Source organism: Ascaphus truei, chromosome 10 (assembly GCF_040206685.1).
Source record: "Ascaphus truei isolate aAscTru1 chromosome 10, aAscTru1.hap1, whole genome shotgun sequence".
NCBI classification, from domain to species: Eukaryota; Metazoa; Chordata; class Amphibia; order Anura; family Ascaphidae; genus Ascaphus; species Ascaphus truei.
The window spans coordinates 27,667,204-27,681,641 of record NC_134492.1 but is presented as its reverse complement, the minus strand read 5'-3'; the positions used below and the strand labels follow the sequence as shown (position 1 = coordinate 27,681,641).

The 14,438-nt window shown below is 39.3% G+C and overlaps 1 long non-coding RNA gene across 1 annotated transcript in view; it reads right to left on the bottom strand.

Moving 5' to 3' along the window:
- Window positions 1–6,089: 6,089 nt before the first annotated feature.
- LOC142503700 (uncharacterized) overlaps window positions 6,090–14,438 on the bottom strand; it is a 13,438-nt gene continuing 5,089 nt past the window's right edge. Inside the window, exons 3-4 of the long non-coding RNA XR_012804074.1 lie at window positions 7,833–8,086; window positions 6,090–6,289 (exon numbers count right to left, since the gene is read on the bottom strand). This is a non-coding gene — a long non-coding RNA (uncharacterized LOC142503700). The remainder of the gene's footprint in view (window positions 6,290–7,832; window positions 8,087–14,438) is intronic.

The window sequence follows — 14,438 nt, the reverse complement described above, 5'->3', positions numbered from 1 at the left end:
CTTTCTGGATAACTGCCTATTTATATTCAGTGTATATATTGTTTATCTCTATCTATTTTAACTGTCTACCTAAATGCATAAATATCTATCTCTAGAGAGCAAATAAAAATACAACTTATGACCACTTTCACGTCTCAGACAGGTCCACAAACCTACCTTCCCCCGTAATCGCTCGGCATACAGCACATTCACTGCAGCCAGGGATTCTGGGTAATATATACATACAGGGCCCTACAAACTGGGCCAAAACCCACGCGCCCCCCCCCAAAAAGTCACTCCCCTCCCCCACGTCACTTACCTGCGGCGGGGTCCAGTTGCGGGGTCCTGACAGCGTCTCCCGGCCTTCTGCTGTCTTGTCGCCTTTAAAATCATGTTTTTCTCCTGCAGCACTATTCAAAATGGCTGCGCGGTGTCATATGATGCCGCGTTGCCATGGCAACGGGACACTGTGACGTGGCGTCCCATTACCATGGCAATGCGGTGTCATAAGACGCCGCGCAGCCATTTTGAATAGTGCTGCAGGAGAAAAACATGATTTTAAAGATCAAGATGGAGAAGACGGGGGGACACTGCAGCAGGTAAGCAGTCGACAGTGGCAACAATGCAGTCGCCCCGGGAAACCGCATTTGTCGAGCCCTGTGTGTGTATAGATTTAGATATCTATATAGATACAGTATATCTCTTGTTTGTTTGTCAACCTGTGCTCAACTCCAGTTCTCAAGCACCCCTCCCCCCCAACAGGTCAGGTTTTCAGGATATCCCTGCTTAAACACAGGTGGCTCAATCAGAGGGCTCAGTGGTGGGAGGGTCTTGAGGACTGGTTGAGCACCCCTGCCTTACCTTATCCTGTCTGTATTGTATTGTATTGTATGTCTTTATTTATATAGCGCCATTAATGTACATAGCGCTTCACAGTAGTTATACATGTGGTAATCAAATAAATAACAGATAATATAAATAACAGATCATGGGAATAAGTGCTTCAGACATAAAAGTAACATTAAGGAAGAGGAGTCCCTGCTCCGAGGAGCTTACAGTCTAATTGGGAGCTTACAGTCTAATGTAATATAGATCTATTTCAACACTACTAGTCCAGGCCTTCGACTGAACCTCTGATTGAGCCACCTGTGCTGAAGCTGGATATCCAGAAAAAAAACAGACCTGTTCGGGGGGGGGGGGGGGGGAAACTTGAGGACTGGAGTTGAGCACCCCTAAGTTAGACACTAACAATTAGGATAGGAACCATTGGTGTAGTGACAGCTGGGGATTGATAGGTGACAGAGAGGGAAGAGAATAGACTAGAGTTGGCAGAGTAGACAAGGGGGGAGAGAAATAAGTGAAGGAAAGGGATATTAAGAATAGACAGCAAGGAATAGAAAACAAAGGGACAGGCAGTAACATCTTACAGTGAAACAAGTAATAGCCACAGGACCATGGTCACTGGAGTGAGGCCAGGATGGGGTGAACAACAAAAGACAAAAATACCCAATGCTACATCCAATGTGACAAAATACATAGTTAAATACTTCAGTGTTAGTACAGTATTCTCTTGAGTTAGGGTAATTTAGTTAAACCCTTTAACCAAAGCGTTATAAGCCTGCAGCCACTTCACAGCATGACCAGTATACAGCCACGTCACAGCATGACCAGTATGCAGCCACGTCACAGCATGACCAGTATGCAGCCACGTCACAGCATGACCAGTATGCAGCCACGTCACAGCATGACCAGTATGCAGCCACGTCACAGCATGACCAGTATGCAGGTCCTAACACTACCTGAGAAAATTCTCATTTCCCTCTGCTGGCGGGAGAATGGTCTCAGTGGAACTCTCCTGCACAGAAACATGGAAAACCCTGCTACTTAAAAAAGTGGGGTGGGGTGAGCTTAAATCTAGGGAAGAGGGGCCTCCAACCAACTGATACCAGTTAAAATGTTAATTAATAACCAGAATCCCAGCAAGCTCTAACCCCAGAACCCACCACATCATATGTATTAGTGATATACTGGGTACCCGGAAATTACCTGGACCTGGCACCAGGGGGCTAGAACCCGGTGCTGGGTCATTTCTGCTCTACTCCCTCGGTTCTCCTCTTGGAGAAAGGCAGGAGCAGAGCAGCAGAAGACTTACCTGCAACCGGCGGCAGAGGGTGAGGAGGACCACGGCGGCATCCTGGTGGTGGGGAGAGCAGACGACATCATTCTTCAGCTGGTGGGAGCAGCAGAAGACATCCTTCACAGTTGGTGCTGGTTGGAGCAGAGGAACATGTGACTGGAGCGTTGCTATTGGACAGACGGTGAGGAGTGCGACTTCCGATGCAGCTCCTCCCCAGCTGTCCAATAGTAATGCTTCTGATTCGGTCACATGTTCTCATGCATCCACCTGCACCAGCTGTGAAGGATGTCTTCAGCCCACCCCATCCTCCTTACTATACATCCCCTATATACCGCACCAACCTCATTCCTATTATATATATATATATATATATATATATATATATATATATATATATATATATATATATATATATATATATGACAGCTTTTTTTTTTTTTTTTTCCCGAGAGGGTTGCACCCTCTCGCTCATCGGGTCCCAAACCACTTCAGTGGTTCGGGAGCATGCCTTTGGCCTGTCCAACCGAAGTCAGACCCGCCCTCAGAACACAGTTTCCCTGAAGGTTTCAGCCCGAAAGCCTAGGTCTCCAGGGACATTGATGCCTTCCTCCGTTAGGATTCAGGACATCCATCTCTTCCTCCCTCTGGCCCGAGGCCCGCAAGGGAGTTCGCATCATCTCCCCTCTTTCGAGGGTTGTGCGGGTGCACCCCAGCCCCGAAGGGCTGGTTGTTCGAATGCCATCCCCCCTTAGCCCGAAGGCTCAGGGGTTCTGTGGTCCGGTGCCTGGACACCACCTCTCAACGAGCTAGAGGGCCAAATGCTTGCCACAGACCTTTCCTACTGAAGCCCCAGATAGGATGGTACTGCATTTGGTCATAGCTGTGCAGGTCGAGAGGAGCATTCATATCGCCTTGATCTAAGCCAAAGGGCCAAGGCACCCACAGACAGTTTTTTTTTTTCCTCCCGAGAGGGTTGCACCCTCTCGCTCATCGGATCCCAGTCCACTTCAGTGGATAGGGAGCTTGCCCTTGGACTGTCCAACCGAAGTCAGACCCGCCCTCAGTGCACAGTTTCCCTTAAGGTTTCAGCCCGAAAGCCTAGGTCTCCAGGGACATTGATGCCTTCCTCCGTTAGGATTCAGGACATCCGTCTCTTCCTCCCTCTGGCCCGAGGCCCGCAAGGGAGTTTGCATCATCTCCCCTCTTTCGAGGGTTGTGCGGGTGCACCCCAGCCCCGAAGGGCTGGTTGTTCGAATGCCATCCCCCCTTAGCCCGAAGGCTCAGGGGTTCTGTGGTCCGGGGCCTGGACACCACCTCTCAATGAGCTAGAGGGCCAAATGCTTGCCATAGACCTTCCTACTGAAACCCCAGATAGGATAGTACTGCATTTGGTCATAGCTGTGCAGGTCGAGAGGAGCACTCATATCGCCTTGATCTTAGTCAAAAGGCCGAGAAACGATCCACAGACAGCTTTTTTTTTTTTTTGTAGCCCGGGTGGTGAAAAAGTGATTCCACCTCAAAAACCGTGCTCGTGATCCACGTTGTGAGATCAGGTGCGCTCCACTTGTGACTATAGGCTCCGGAGAGCTGCAAGTCCATGACATGGTCAGTCCTCTTCAGCCACGAGGGCCAGGAAAAGTTCTGATGTTACACCGACGTCGTCATCCGAAGAATCCGACGTCCATCCTGTTCCCTCCTAGTGCAGCAGACGCCGCAGGAGGGTCCAAGTCTTTAGGGCTTTCGGCTGACGCCTACTCGCCCACCGCAATCTTCTCACGAGGGATTGCGATCACCGACCAGCACACAGTCTTGCATTCTCCGAAGAAAATTAGGTGACTGATAACCCCAAAAAAAAAGGAAAACAAATTGATGGTGCGAGTGCTCCAGTGCGCTGTGTGATGCAGTGCAGAGGTGCTCAAAAGAAACAACAAAAATAAGTGTGCACAAGTGCACGCCAGACCCGGAAGCCTGGCAGGTAAAAAAATAGTGGCGAACCCCTCAGCGGAAGGCAATAAGGGGTGCCAGTGCAGAAAAATGTAGGGGTGTGCAAATTATCCGTGCAAGTGTCAAGTGCTGTGCAGTGTAGCAGCAAATGACTCCACCAGGTTAACCACTCCTGGGGTGCCGTGATAAAATAGCCCGGGCTACATATCCGCCTTCTCAGGCCATGACCAGACCAAGTGATGCAACTAGGGCCATCCTTCACAGGACAGACCCTACACTTGATCTTAGCCAAAAGGTCGAGAAGCGATCCACAGACAGCTGTTTCGACCTTGATGGGTCTCATCAGTGTGGGGTTGGTAAACTGGGTATGCAGAGAAGCTAAAGGATGGGGTTTACCATACTGAGTTAAGTTATGGTGAGTAAAAAAAGCGACAAAAACCTTCCACAACAAAGCAAATATGCAAATGTAAATACAACTGTATATAATATATATATACATATATATATATATATATATATATATATAGTGTTCAAGTGAGAACAAGGCACTCCGTCAGGTAGATATGGGTGGGTGCAAATCCTATATAAAACAAATAAGCTATACGATACCGTTTGACCGAATATCAGAGGCAGCACTCCAGGAGATAGTCAAAAAGAATTGTATTTAGTATGACATATAAACCAACGTTTCGGTCCTCCACACGGGACCTTTCTCATCACCTTGAGAAAGGTCCCGTGGAGATATATATATATATATATATATATATATATATATATATATATATATATATATATATATATATATATATATATATATATATATATCATAATACTGAGTTAAGTTATGGTGAGTAAAAAAAGTGACAAAAAACATCCACAGGAAAGCAAATATAGCTGTATGCTCATCTGCATGTCTTAGGCAGGTCTGCAACCCCGCCTTTCCCCATTATCACCCAGCATACAGCACTTCCACTGCAGCAAGGGATTCTGGGAAATGACATGCAAATGAGCACACAGTGTCACTTTTTGCCTCAATAACCATTTTTAACATGGTTCCCTATAGGCTTAAGCTTGCTGCATGGTCACAGCTTTGAGCACAGCCAGGGTTAAGGTGCATACCCAGAAAACCACCCACAGACAGCTGTTTCGACCTTGATGGGTCTAAAGGAGGGTGTGTGAGTGTGTGTGTGTATATATATATGTGTATATATATATATGTGTGTGTATATATATGTACCACCCCACCCTCCTTACTATACATCCCCCACCAACGTCATTCCTATACATCCCCTATATACCACACCACCTGCCTCGCTATAAATCCCCTATATACCACACCATCCTCCTTCCTATATATCCCCTATATACCACCCCACCCTCCTTCCTATAAACCACCTATATACCACCCCAGTTAAATGATGTAAATAAATGTTTTGGCTGGCTTGGTGGGATTGCACCTTTTTAACAACGGAAAGACTGCCACAGTGATTTAAAAGTGATGTTATACATTTTTCCTTAGAAAAGTCAACATTTTATTTTTTCTCTCCAATGTACAGATGAATCCTACACTTTAGCCCAAGGCAGTCAGATCCTTTACAACCATCATGTATATACAATCAGGAGGAGCCAGGGATTGTCACAAGCTGTTAGTATCACTGTATATAGTTAATATAGTTAATGGAACTTTCCCCGCCTAGTTTTACAGTAATATTATACCAGAACAGGAGGCAATTTTTATTAAAAAAATAAATAAATAAACTGCACCAAGTAAATGGATTTGCACAAAGTGGGATTTACAAGATGAAAACAAACTTCTGCTAATGCCAAATTGCCAGTTATTCAGTAGCCTTATGAAATAGATTTGAAGGTATAGTTCTAGCTGTGCAACATAATGAAGTTTATTTTCCAGATGTCTCAAATGATGGAATTACAATTCAGTATCTTAAAATCTAGAAAATAACTGTATGATTATTTTGTTAATTAAAAAAAAAACAACAAAAAAACACCCTTATAGAACTGGCGTTGATTAAATATTTGATAGAAAAATAAATAAAATATTATTAAACAAACTACTATCAATTCATTCTTTGATTTATCATTGATTTTCTGCTGACACTAAACTGCTGCACAAATGAAACGTTTTCAGTTATATGTACTTTATTAGATGTTTTACATGTTAATCCAGGGGGGCTTGGGTTTCTTGGCCGGAAGTCCAATTGGGAAATAAACCTGTTTTGTAGATAAAAAGAAAAAAAGATTAGAACAGAATTACATGGAACAGCTTTTAATAGATCTGCAAAAGCAATATTAATTTGTATTGTTAGATATAACTAGATAAATATACAGATTGATATACTGTAGATATAATAGGGAGAGATACAGAGCTAGAACGCTAGATATAATAGGGAGAGATACACAGATAAGATATACGGTAGATATAAGATAGATACACTAGATATAATAGAGATACACACTGTCGATTTAATAGAGAGAGATACACTAGATATGAGAGATACATTGTAGATATAATAGAGCTACACGAATAGATACACTAGATATATTAGATAGAAATACACAGATACACTGTAGATAGAGATACACGGATATATACAATGTAGATATATGTTGGCTAGAGATAGATATAGTACACTAGATATAATAGAGAGAGACACACACAGATAGATACACTGTAGATATAAATATATATATACACACACACACACACACACACACACACACACACACACACACACACACACACACACACACACACACACACTCTTTAGATAAATTAGATAGAGATACAGTAGATACACTGTCTGTATATATATTAGTTAGCGATACAGAGATAGATACACTGCAGATATATTAGAGATAGGGATAGATACACTGTAGATATATTAGGTAGATATGATTTATGTTAATATCTAGCTTTAGCTGTCTTGGTATTCTTGGAAAATGACTTTGGACACGGTTAGTTTCTTCGGTTTTCTCTGTTGCAGAAACATGAGATGATAAGATTGATGAGTAAGTGATACAGGGAGGTGCTTGTCCTGTACCTGTATATGATGTGACAGAGTAGGCAGGGGTCCTGTGTGACATGGGGGTGGGATCCTGTTTATTTCTCTCCATGGAGTCAGAAACACAATAAAAGCATGCAGAATGCGGCTGGGTAAATTCTGCGGCTCTCACTGCTTAACTATTGGGAAGGAATCTTGTGAAAGGATTTAATAATGTTTCCTTTGCAATAATATATATATACACACACGCACACACACAATCTCTCTCCAAATGCAAAAAAGTGGATTTTATTAGCTCAACGTTTCGGCTTCAACTCAAGAAAGGCTCACATTAAAATCCAAATGTTTGTCCTAGAGTGCCTGTCCTTTTATGCTTTTTGTACTATTCCTCGGACAGCATGCACCCAGCAAGCTATGTACCGCTTTGAGTTGTGAGTTATATGTATGTGTGTGTATATACAGTATGTATGATATATATATATATATATATATATATATATATATACAGTATATATATATATATATATATACAGTATATATATATATATATATATATATAAATATATATATATATATATATATATATATATATATATATATATATAGTGTATGTATATGTATAACATACATACATGTATATAGAACGGTGAGGTTTGATTTATTGCACAAATAAAGCGATGTTACGTATTAAAGACCGACACCCCACATATTGATCCCCCTCCTCCCTTTATAAAATCTCTTGCTAAACTAACCTGAGGGGTCAGAGAGAGTTTACTTTCTCAGTGCCATGAGCCTGTGGGACTTTAACTTCTGCGCCTGGGTCTTCACAGGTTAAACCGCTCTGTGCTTCATGCCTGTGCTGTGACTTTGTGTCCTTAACTCCACAACTTGTCCTGGAATTTAAATCCCTCAATCCTTTTACAGGGAAGTCGTGTCTTCTCCAGGGACCCCCTCACAGCTCGGACTCTGCTTTCTAGCTGGACACATTTAATCTGCCACTTGTGTCCTGTAAAAAAAAAAAAAAAGGAAACAAGAATAATGATAGGAGAAGAGGTTAGAGAGAAATTATCATTAATTAATATTTATTGTTATTATCCACAGTGTTTTATCAATATTTATCTTTCTCTTCAACAACAACAAACAACGGAGGAACAAAATATATATATTTCTGGTTTTTTTTAGCGATATTACCGTATCTTTCTATACCTGGGGATTTAAGAAGAAGTATGAAATATAAAGTCTTGAATAAAACGAATAATAATTGGGAATAAAAATGTTTTCATTCAATTTGAGACATTTGTGTTTATTACAAAGGTTGAAACAAATGTAAACAACCTTCTAAAATGCATAAATCCGTTTTAAATACAACATACAGACTATAATTTACTACTGTGAAGCGCAACTGTATGTATATTAATGGCGCTATATAAATAAAGACATACATACTGGGCGCCTTTTATTTAATTATTTTAATAGAAACAAAAATCTTAAAGCAACAATTTAATGAGTTTAAATTTCATAAGATCAAGTTTTATACAAAACAAAATATAATACGTTTTTATTGATTCAATTTAGTAGCCGAAGTGCCTTAAGTAAGTGGCAGCACTGTGTCTCATTCAAACAACAAATATCTGTTCCATATTGGGCCTGATTTTTCAGAGGTTTCCTTCGTGATCACCAAGTCCCCCCCTGATATACTGAATAAATAAACACAATATATGCCAGGCTTCTCCAATATACATGAGACACATTGTACAGAGTTCTGGGCTTTTACACTCAGCTCCAAGATCATTTTATGTACAAATTGTAGGTTTATAAAATGCACTAAGGAAAAAAAAAAAAAAAAAAAAAAAAAAAAAAAAAAAAAAAAAATATATATATATATATTCTTATTATAATTATAATTCATTGGAACTTAAACTCTGTTTATTATCTGGGAAGGAAACTTTGGTGCAGAATTTTGCGTTGTCAGAGACCAGATATATACGAAGTCTTTTCACCGAGCACATAGAGCTTAATGTGTCATGTTTCAGGTTTGCTAGTAAATGCAAACAGATGTTTGCATTAAATGGTGTCCCCTCTCTGTCATCTCACTGCACAGGAATTGTCCCTATGTCCAATGGTATTATAATGAGAGGCAGTGAGAGGGGGAATGTTATTATAGCAATATCTTATTTTAAATATTTAAATATATATATATATATATATATATATATATATATATATATATATATATATATATATATATATATATATAATCTCTTCCAACCTCAGTAATAACGATGCATTTTCAATTAAAGTGTAAGACTGAATTTGAGTGATTAGCTATTAATTAAACATGCACAGTAATATGCCATGTAATTAAAGAGATGTAAAGTGATATTCCATACTAATACATTCTAGTCTGCCAAAGACACTTTCAATATGTTTCTTTATTTATCCTTCACATTCCTGGAGGGGTTTTAAGCTCGTGGGCTACTAAAACAACAAGCACCATTCCAATGAAAAATCCTTCAGCAAATCCAACAGGGTCTGTCACGATCAGGGATCAGAATAACAGGGTAATCTTGTGCCTTCTGCTAATGAAACTGTCTTCTTACTCTGAGCAACACGTTGGTGTTAAAGATCAGCACAAGAAGGGTTAATGATGAAAACAAGCAGAGGCCTCACTGACATTACTCACAGGCTCTTGATATAAGATCATCAAATAAAGACTGGACAGCATTGATATTTAAAAATCAATTTGTGAATGATTTTGTTAGTACATTGAATTTATGCTTATAGATTATAATATGAGTGCATTGACAAGTTTGTGTTGGCACATTGCCCTACATTATATATATATATATATATATATATATATAAATATATATATAGTATATATATATATATATATATATATATATATATATATATATATATATATATAATTATTTTTTTTAAAGGATGGTTATATGGGAAATAAATTCAAAAGAATGAGAAATAACACGGAAGGGAGAACACATATAATAAACGATACTATAAATAGAAATCAAATTAGTAAATATCCAAGAACACAAACATGCGAAAAAGATAAAGTTTCTGGTTCAACTTGAGAAAAAGTAATACATTATGATTATTTTCCTTGTGGATTTAAAAATAATCCTATGCCAAATTCTAAGAGCAAAGAGGTTTTTTTTGGGTGATCCTGGAAGTTTAAACAAAAGTTAAAAAATATATAAGTATATCAGTTGTAGCCAAAAAGTAGCTTTTTACAAACTAAATAAAACGTGTATTAACTCATGCTTAGACATTGTACATTACAACAAAACCTGGCCTTTATCTCAAATCAGAGTTCTCATCATACAAACCTGTCATATATAAACCTGACAGCCTCAGTGACCAGGAATGTCTCATAAGCAAAGTGGCGATAAAACCATATTTGTAATCTCTCACCTCTTTCATTTTTCATCCATTGCAATGACACACACTTGGAATCAGAATGGTTTTGACATTTTAGGGGAAGCCTTTTGTGTGAAACACTTCAAGTTTAAAAAACATGCCCAATACAAGTTGAGGGGCTTAAAGCAGTCCCCTTTGTTAGAGAAACACATTGAGTTTTGATTTTGGACAATGGAGTTTCTCAAATTTCTTCCAAAAACCTGCACCCCATCTGTGATCTCAATACAAATCTCCTTTTTCTTCTCCTTCAATTCACTTAGCAAAGGAGAGGCAGATGCATGGGATGGGACGGGAGCTGAATTTTAATTATTAGGTATTACCTGAAACAAAACATCAGACCCCCCCCTCTCCTAAATGTGTTTGAAGTTACAGAGAGCAGCGCAATACTGAGTACAATTAGAGAGTATAAGAAGGTTTTCTTGGTTGCCCTAACTTTAGTGCCGAGAGTAAAACTCCGAGATGTAGTGGTTACATTGCAACTGGCAGGTCCGCACCTTTGTCATATATTTCCATCATCCAGAATATGACATTTGTGCTCCTACAACACATAGGGAATCCCCACACCGTCCCCTAAAATAATTTCGGTGGGTAAGGACACACCTGGGTTTTGTTCAATAATTATGTAAAAACTATTTAAAGTGAGCACTTCTTATGTAAGTGTAATTTAAAGAATCTTAATTAAACGTTTGTTTCTGTGTACATAGGGTACATTATAGAGGGAGAGTAAGATTTTTAACACATAAAATAATTGGATATATACAAATAAACTCATATTGTTAATGGTTATTGAGAAATATTTTAAAGTGGACAACCTTACACCACACACACACACACACACACACACACACACACACACACACACACACACACACACACACACACACACACACACACACACACACACACACACACACACACACACACACACCCTGAGAGCAAGAAAAAGATACATTCTTTTCTAGACCTGCATAATGCTAATACAGTATATGTGATGTTTATGACAATATAGTTTTTTGGGAAACTTACCTTCTGAGTGCTGTCTCTGCCTTATCGTTCGTCTGGATGGTTACGTATTATCTACATATCTTTAAGGGACTAGCACCAGGCTATATTTGGACTATTTCAACGGGAGTGCTGTCTCTTCTATTTTTATATATATCATTATTATTATTATTATTATTATTATTATTATTATTCTTATTATTATTATTATGTTTGCAGAAACTAAAAATGTGAAAGTGCACACCAATTGTTGTTGTTTTTTTTTTAGGAATTACTCAATTTCTAGTTTCTAACCCATTTCCCTGAATGGGTTAGAGGCTAGATATGGAGTGATTCCTAAAAAAAAAATGTGCAAAGACATCTGTATATACACATACATACATATCCATACACATACATATTCACTTTCATTTTGATATATGATAATCTCTGGCAACATGTTATTGTTACATATTTTATATCTAGAATTGAATTTTTTTTACATTTTTCCCCCCAACATATTTCATTCTTCTTTGTGGGAATTCTTATCTTTCTCAAATTCATAGAGAACAGAATAATAAATAATGTCCCTGTATTGAAATGTTATTTTGCTTTTCTGTCAGCTCTGACCTGGGAGGGGTCAGGGGGAGGGGGGGTCTTCTCTTTTGATTCATTTCTCCATTTAAGGCAAACACAAGCCCGGGGCATTAAAGTAAATGATATAAGTTTCATACTATACATCCCCTCTGTTCACAGGCTGGTGTATATTTTCTCTATAATGCTTTATACACAACTGTTGCTGATCTTGCTGCCTTCCCTGGATGGCTTTGTAGTGCTGAGAAGCCCACATTACATTTCCTTTAAGGGGCCTATTCACCTCAGTGTGCATTTAACCAGCAATAAGGTGAGAAGAGAAGATGGTCTGTCGCCTTAATCCATGCCCGAGGGGGGAGAAGGGTAAGAAAGGAATTGAATTTAAAGAGCCTAAAATCCATACAATAGTTGTGGGAATGCAAGGGGCACAGGAGGTCCCTGCAAAAAGATTCCCCAGCAATTCCTCAATTAGTTGTAAGAGCATTAATTTACAGAAGAGCAGAGGAAGGGTTTTCTTTAAAGGTGAACCTGTTTGTTTAAGGGGCCTATTTGTATGACTGTTTGGGGAGTAAAAGGACTGGGACATGCTGATTCTGCAGAGTGATTACGGGGGACGGTTCATTGGTCACCATCCAAGCGTATGGCAGGTGGAAAGTGACCATATTAACCCTTTCAGTACTAAAGGGGCAGAAGCAGAACAATGTCTATTACTGAAGAGGTTAAGAAAAGTTTGGTGCCCTTTTGATTGTATGCAAATTGATAAAGGCGGTGTCTGTTTTCATACTAAAGCACATGCTAAAGTCCATATGATACCATTATATACAGATAATATTTCCCTTTAGTAAAAAAAAATATTGCTGATAAAAAAACCTGAATATGGCTGTTCAATTTCCCAGTCATCTCTAAATCAACATGACACCATAGAGAAAGTAAACATAATTGTTTTAAAAGATTCTTTCTATATGAACTCTGAGTTATTTTTTCATGTAACTATTATTACCTCCGCTGACTCCATTTTTTTTCTTAATAATAATTATATACAGATTGATTTACACACACACACACACACACACACACACACACACACACACACACACACACACACACACACACACACACACACACACACACACACACACACACACACACACACACACACACACACACACACACACACACACACACACACACACACACACACACACACACACACGATAATGGTGAAAGGCAAAGTTGCAGACCTGTCTAAGACATGCAAATGAGCATACAGTAATATTTCCATTTGCTATATATACACACACACACAAATGCGATGATTGATAGATAGATAGATAGATAGATAGATAGATAGATAGATAGATAGAGTGAATACTGCTCAGTAAGGGAATTAGAGCATCAGGCGCAGTGTAATAATGAGAACAGGGGCACTGTGTTTATATTGGCAGACACAGTGAAAGGGGAGAGATGATTGTGGTGTAACTATTGCTTTCCTTTACTAAAAACAATCATCCTTACTGCTGAAAACAACCAAATAACAAGAGATACAATTGTATGGAACGAAATGTTGCCATGTGGAACAATTCTGTACGAAATGACCTTCTCAATGATACGTTTGAGTATCGGTACTGCCAACAACACATCAAAACTCAGACAAGGAAGATCCGTATAATCAGAGTCCTGGCACCAGAGAAACGTGATCTGAGCCCAAAATAAATCAGCCAAGATATGATGTGGTCAGGAAAACTATTTTCCTTTCCATGAGGATTCAGGATGGAAATAAAGGGACAGGTAGCGTGACAGGTGGGGGAGGGGGCTGCATTTCCCAATGCCTGTCCTTGAGTACTTTGGGAGTTCTGGATGGAGAGTAGGATCAGGGGGAGAGGAGCCGGGTCCAGCCCACCTCTGGCACATCCCAATACCCCTTCCCAGGGTGTGCACAGGGGCAGCGCTGCTTCTACAGGGCAAATCTCCCATTGCGAGCTTGAAAAAGGTGCAAAAAAAAAAAACCCCAATCATCTGGAGCTTTTATTTAAGGGAAGGCTTTGTATGGATTTGTTGCATAATAGATTGTTAAAAAAGTAGGAGGTTGAATTAAAACTGTTCCCTAGTCACTTTTAATTAGCCCACTCTATTTAATTAGCGAAGTTGAAACATGCAATTAAAATTAGCTCAGTTTAGCACATATTAAATAAAATAGGGACACGTCTCGAGTAGATTATATGAAACAAGAGCAAGAAAATGTGAGTTTAGCGCAGAGATTTAATATAAAATAGGAGAGTGTTTTTACTACAAGGTGCAAGAAACCATCTGCTTCATTCTTAAGGGTTATTTCGTTGTGTTAT